At 37.6% G+C, this 7,398-nt stretch overlaps 1 non-coding gene across 1 annotated transcript; it reads left to right on the top strand.

Annotated features, from left to right (window-relative positions):
- Nucleotides 1-1,538: 1,538 nt before the first annotated feature.
- Nucleotides 1,539-1,648, top strand: LOC127099454 (small nucleolar RNA R71). Its single transcript, XR_007793952.1, has one exon. It is a non-coding gene; the product is annotated as a small nucleolar RNA R71 (small nucleolar RNA).
- The last annotated feature ends 5,750 nt before the right edge of the window (nucleotides 1,649-7,398 follow it).

Here is a 7,398-nt window from a genome sequence, read left to right as displayed (position 1 = left end):
TGACATCTATGATGGCCCCCGCCGTAGCTAGGAAGGATCTTCCTAAATTCATAGGGATTTGACAATCTTTATTGATGTCCATTATCACAAAGTCTATCGACATAAAATACTCACCCACTATTACTAAGAAATCTTCAAGAACACCTATAGGATACTTGGCCGATCTATCGGCAAGTTGCAAAGACACATTGGTAGGTTTCATATATCCCATATCTAACTTCGTACACACCGATAAAGGAATTAGGCTAACACTAGCTCCTAAATCTCATAGAGCTCTATCAAAGTCCATGGTACCTATATGACAATGGATGGAGAAGCTTCCCAAATCCTAGAGCTTAGGGATCACAATGTTTTGAATCATGACACTACTATCAAGGATCGTGTCCATGGTTTCATAGTTCTCTAGCTTTCTCTTATTGGAAAGGATCTCCTTTAAGAAGTTGGCATAGGAGGGAATTTGGGCTAGCACATCGGTGAAAGGCACATTAAGGTGGATCTTCTTGATAAGTTCCATAAACTTTTTAAATTGAGCCTCCACCTTGGCTTTCACAAGCCTTTGTAGGAGAGGAACAATGGGTTTATAGGGAGGAGGAGCGACATAGGATGCTTCCTTCTCAACCTCCTTTTTGGGTGGTGTTTCCATACTAACTTCAACTTCTATCTCTTTAGAACTAAAACTACCCACTTCTTTACCATTACGGGTTATCACAGTATTAAAATGTCCCTTGAGATTTTGTTTGGGCTGCCCCAAAAACGATCTGGAGGGAACGGAAGACGTGGCTTATTATTGCGCCACTTCGGAGATTTGAGTTTTCAACATCTTGGTGTGAGTGAAAATATTATCAATCTTAGTGGTCAGTTACCTAAGTGCCTCATTGGTGAAGAGGTTTTGATTTCTAAACTCATCATTTTGACGGGTTTAAGTCAAAACAAAAATTTTCATCATAAGTTCAAGTTTGGACTTCTTAAGCTCAAGTTGTGTAGACTTTTGGAAACCCGAAGGTCACATGGCGTGCTGGGAGTTGTTGTTCCTATAAGAGAATTTAGGGTGATCATGGCACCTTTGGTTGTAGGTGTTAGAGTAAGGTTTGTTCTTGTTGTTATTGTTCACAAAGTTGACATTCTCTTGGGTGGACCCTCCCGCGATGATCATTTTAAAATATCTATAGGTATGCCCATTAACTTCGTATATCTCATAATAGAGTGTGGAAGGGACTACTTAAGCAATAGGAGTTGGAGTAGTAGGTTTTGAAGGTGCAATTCTTAAGCAAACTATCTTTTGCTAAAGAGCATCCACCTTAGCATTCATGTGATCAAACGCATTAACCCCATACATACCATCGCTCTTAAGAGTAGACTTAGCGGCACTTTGTTGCATAATTCCCCATAAGTGGTGGTTTTTGGCCATATCTTCTATCAAATTTTAGGCTACATCTTGAGGATTATTCATTAGGACTCCGTCGGAAGCCCCATCAAGGTTCATCCTTGTGGATTAAAGGAGACTATTATAGAAAGTATGGATAATCATCTACTTCTCGAGCCCATGGAAAGGGAAAAGTCTTAGAAAATACTTATAACGCTCCCACGCATCAAACAAGTACTTTCCTTATTCTTGCCTAAAGTTATTGATCTCATTCCTAACTTGGTTCGTTTTACTTGGAGGAAATTATCACACTAGAAAGGCGGGTTTCAATTGGGTTCATGAAGTAATAGAATTGGCGGGAAAGGATTGGAGTCGAGCCCACGCACGGTCTCTTAGAGAAAAAGGAAATAGGTGAAGGTGGATGGAATTTTGATCGACACCATTTGCCTTAATGGTACCACAATTGTCAACAAAGTAGAAATATGACGGTTAGGATTTTCCGAAGGTAAACCAAAAAATTAGTTTTGTTGCATCATACTGATTAAGGAAGGTTTTAGTTCAAAATTATTAGCCGTGATCGGCGGGTGCACAATACTATAATTTGGTTCCTCTTCAGTGGGAATAGCATAATCCTTAAAAGGCTTAGTATCAATCGGTTTAGCCATAGCTTCTAATATAAGATTTCTCCGTCTCGAGTAAGATACGCTTGATTTTGTCAACAGGCTCAAATAAATGATCAACAGAATGAACTCTACACATACAAGAGTAGCGAGAACTATAGAAAACAAACACAATAAAAATTCAGAAAAATAAGCTATTGTATTACGATGATCAAACGGAAATTCTATATCAAGCGCAATTGGTCCCCCGCAACAACGCCAAAAACTTGACGCATTCGCAAGTGCACGGTTGTCGCGAAGAAACAAAACATATATCGAATCACATGGACCAATGTTTTAAGCATTAAATACTTATCCAATTGGTGTATATCTAGAGATATCAAAAACAGAGTTTTTAGTAAACAACTTGAATGAAAGAACAATTAAATAGAAACAGCAGAAAAATCACTCAAATACCATATTATGGCAAACAGAACTCGGGGTTACAATTCATATCTCTAACATTATCATATGATTCTTGTTACACCTATTGCGAGTCTTTTTCATAAATTATAGAAAATAGATAAAATTGGGCACTACCTTCTTTTGTCAGCATATTGCCCATATCATCGATGAATAATTTGTCGGCTTTTGATCATCTGGATTATTATTTGATGAGTCATTACTTTTTCCTAGCTTTAAGTTTTCTAAAATTTGTATGTCGTCTTTCGCATAGTCTGGATTAGGTTGTTTAAAAATCTATGCTCTGGTATCAACACATATCCTTTCAGACTACAATCGATGTCTGAGAACCACTTACTTTCGTAAAGAAATTGGAATGCATGCACTCAAATTATAAAATAAGTTTGATTAAAGTTCTCAAAATCAATAGTAACGGATCATACAATAGGTCGTGAAACAATCCTCATAACCATTAGTCCCTAAGAAACTACTCACTCATGGTGAGGATGAAAATAACAACGGAGGTGTTCATCTTCAAACTCATATCAATCACACAAAACAGATGAAAAATATAGAGAATGAAAATAAAACCTGGATTAAATTATAAACTTGTTCCACAAATTACTCCCTTGGAGGCTTGAGTTACAAAGAGAAAATAAAAACTGAAACTTTAGAAACTAAGAGAAAGAAAATAGAAAACTTGGATGCCCTAAAATCATAACAGGCTATGAGTTTTATATGGGAAAATAAAAATAATAAATATTCTTGGTTCAATGTAAAAACATCAGATTTGATTCATATCCAATCAAGCCTAAGATCCAGAACTAAGAGGAAATCTTCTCATTTAATGCACAAAACAACAAACTTGGCTTTTTCTCTCGCCTCCCTACTACGGCATGTAGCAACTACTACGGGAGGCCATAACAAGTCACTGCCTTGCTCTCTCAAAATTCTTCAAATGATGGGTCTTGGGTCCATGCTGCTACGGACAGAAGCAGCCTACAGGCCATAGCAACTGCTAGGGTGCCCGTAGCATACCTCTGACTTTGTCTTTGAGAATTTTCCAAAAGTGTCATTTTTGCTCCGTTTCTTTTGCCTTTGATCCCTTCTTTCTTGGATTCTCATTAGACCCTGAAATTCATAATAAAACACAAACCAAATCATAAAACGTGACAAATGAAAGGAAATCGAACAAAATGTGTTAAAATTCTAAATGAAAACTACTAGAAAGAACAATGCAAAGACCATTTATTACCTTACTTCAAGTTCACTTGATTTACCTTCTCCCTCAGGAAGTGAAATCTAGCCTCAATATGCTTACTCCTTCCATGCAGAACTGGATTCTTTGCAAGATTGATGGTTGACTAGTGGTCAATCTGCAGCACCAGAGGTTTCTTTACTTTGGCCTTCATCTCATCTAGCACAGACCTGATCCAGATTGTTTGACGAATATCATACAATCCTTCTATATACTCAACCCCACATGATGATAATTCCACCACATGTTGCCTTCTCGAGACCCATGAGATTAAGGCACCAAATACTCGAAAGAAATAACCAGTTGTGTTTCTTCGATCTTCCTTATCACAGATTCTTTGCTTTCAGAATCTCGTGGAAACGGAATTCCATATTTTATTGACACCTTTGGTTTATCCATGTTTCTGCTTACCAATATGACTGAAAAACCTATATCATGTCTACTATTGCACACATACCTCAGAGGTCCTACAATTTGTTTGAACAAAGTGACATCTACCTTGTCCTTCTCCCCATTTTCTCCAGTTTCAGATTAGGTTCAATGGGTGAGGATGCAGGATTCGAATCGTCCATCCTGAATCTATTGATTATTTCTTTGACATACTTCCTTTGAAATTCCATGCCTCAGAAATACAATAAGTTTCCCATATCCGACATTTTAATTCCCTCTCAACTAGCATTTTTAACTTTGACAAGTTCTCCATGTTATTTCCATTTACTAGAAAGTCATTGACATATAAGTAGATGATGGTTATATCTTATGCCATGACATGTACATAGATATCATACTCATACCTGCATTTGATGAATCCCAATTCGACTAAATATGATTCAATTTTCTTGTTCCATGCCCTAGGTGCCTATTAGAGACCATATAGGACTTTATGCAACTTCTACACTTTCCTTGCTTCCTCCTGTAACACAAACCCAGGAGGTTGTGTAACATACACATCTAGGGAACCATTCAAAAATATTGATTTCACATCTAAGTGAAATGTCAACCAGACTTGCTTGCATGTCAAGGCTACCACCAATCTAATATTATTCAATCTTGTTGTTGGTGCATATACTTTAGAGTAGTCGAGTCTTGATTTCTATATAAATCCTCGAGCTATTAATCTTGCTTTATGTCTTGCAATTGACCCATCAGGATTGTGCTTCAGCTTGAACACCCACTGTACTTTGATAGCTTTTGTGTGTTTTGAAAATTTGACTAGCTACCATGTATTGTTTCTTTCAATAGCTTGTAAATCTTCGACCATATCCGCCTTCCAGTGTTTATTCGTTAAGGCCTCACTATAGTTGATTGGTTCAGCACCTGCAAGTAAAGCAAAATGAACCAATTCTCTATCTGGTATGACTTCATCATCACCAACCACTTCAAACTCTTGAAGCCTTATTGGGAGAACTCTAGTTCTTTGAGGTCTTTGGCTTGTGCTAGCTACACCCTTTCTATTGTCTGCTTCGACTTCGACTATGACTTGGAATGTCATTAACTGGAATTTCTCTGTGCTCACTACTTTCTTCATCAAGGCCATAGCTCATCAGTGGCTTCTATTGCATCATCTGAATTCCAATCCCAAACAGAGTTCTCATCAATCACAATATCTTAAATCATCATAATCTTATCACTGATTTGATTAAATTGCGTGTATGTTCTAGTTTTATGATATCCTGCCGGAATCACGGGTTCACTTTTATCATCAAGTTCCCTTCTTCTTGCATCAGTAACATACTTGTAACAAATAGATCCAAACACCCTAAGATGACTCACTGATGGTTGTTTGCCACTTCATACTTATTCAGGAACCTTGTTCTTCAGTTTCTTTGTAGGGCATATGTTCAGAATATAAGCAGCAACAGTGGTTGCCTTACCCCATTAGGATTTTGGCAAGTTTTTTTTGCTTTAACATTCATCTAGCCATATCCAATATGGTAATGTTTCTTCTTTCTGTTATTCCATTATGTTTAAGCGTGTAAGGAGTTGTTACCTCATGAGGAATACCATGTTCTGCATAGAACTTTTCAAATATCTTGGATGTGTATTTGCCACCTCCATATGTTCGCGGGACCTTAATCTTCTTTTCACTCTCATTTTCGACAAGCATTTTGAATCTCTTAAAATTTTCAAATACTTTGTCTATGCACCTGATCATATAGATCCAAAGCTTTCAACTATACTCATCAACAAATGAGACAAAATACTCATTTCCATCAATGGTATGATCCTCGGACGGACCACATACATCTGAATGTACTACTTCTAGTATGCAGGAGGACCTCATTGGCATAGTCGAAACAAAAAACTTTATGGACTTCTTCCCTACTAAGCAACTTTCACAGAGTTTTTCGGGCATCACAAAACTTGGTATACCAGTTACCATTTCTTGAGTAAGCTGTTGATTGAGTGACCTAAATTCAAATGTCCAAACCTCATATTATAAAGCCAACTATGTTTGTGGTCGGAAACTGTTTTTAGGCATTGTACTTCAGTCGAACTGGTCATGGTCTTAAATGTCCTATTCTTTGACATAGGAGATTTTAAGACCAAATTATTCTGGATGTCGAACAATTCTAAGGCTCCATCTTTCATAACCACTGAGAAATCTTTTTTGACCAGTTGTCCAACACATAGCAGGTTGCATTTCATGTCGTGCATAGAGTACATCTTTGATCATAGATTTTTCTTCATTACTCCTTTGAATAACTATGTTGTCAGTATCATCTGCTTGCAACGAGCTATTATCTACAAGCCTGACCTTGTTCTTCTTAGACTCATCGAAACCTACCAACCTGACTCTTCAACTCGTCATGTGATTTGAGCAACCTGTGTCGAGGAACCACGTCTTGGATTCGACATGCTCATCTGCAACTACAACAATAAACACCATACCATCTGAATCATCTGAATCTTGATGTGCAAGGTTTTCTCCTTCATCATCCTTTCCTTTTATCGCTCCCTTATCTTTCTTGCACCAACAATTCTTGGTCAAGTGACCCCACTTTTCATAGTTATAGCATTACACACTTTTCTTCTCTTGTTTTTTTTTTCTGAGATGAGGTTCCTTCTACTTTTTTCGAGGATTCAGAAGCCATATCATCAACCTTATGCTTTTGAGGGTTTACCTAAGATTTCATGCTCTTAGTCCTGTCTCTTTTGTCCTTGAACTTATTGAAACCACCATTCTTCTTCCATGTCTGGGCTTGCAGTGCTTGTATCAAATCTTGAACTTTTTCCCTCTCGACAATCCTTATCTCTTATGCCTCCAACGAACCAACCAAATCTTCCAATTTTAAGGTTTCAAGATTGTTGGATTCTTGAATGGCTACAATAATGTGATCAAAATGGGAGGTCAACATACGCATTACCTTCTCAACTATCATCTTATTAATATGGATAAGATTATGCACCTTCGAGACATAGCCTACAATTTTTTCATCTTCTCTCATCTGAAGTAACTCATACTGCCTTCGCAGTGCCTGCAACTTGACATTTTTAACCTTCTCACCACCTTCGTAATACTTGACAAAAATATCACATGCCTCCTTTGCCGATTCTGCATGAGAAATCCGATCAAAATTCGCCGCATCTACTGAAGATTGAATACATAACACAACCTTGCAATCTTTCTTCTTGGCATCCTTGTGAACGATTCTCTGAGCATCGTTTGCATTGTAAGCAAGTTCAAGAGCGCCATTAGTCACCACTTCTAGGGT

This window comes from Lathyrus oleraceus, chromosome 6, assembly GCF_024323335.1.
Source record: "Lathyrus oleraceus cultivar Zhongwan6 chromosome 6, CAAS_Psat_ZW6_1.0, whole genome shotgun sequence".
NCBI classification, from domain to species: Eukaryota; Viridiplantae; Streptophyta; class Magnoliopsida; order Fabales; family Fabaceae; genus Lathyrus; species Lathyrus oleraceus.
The sequence above is the reverse complement of the archived record's forward strand: the minus strand, read 5'-3'. Positions and strand labels throughout refer to the sequence as shown.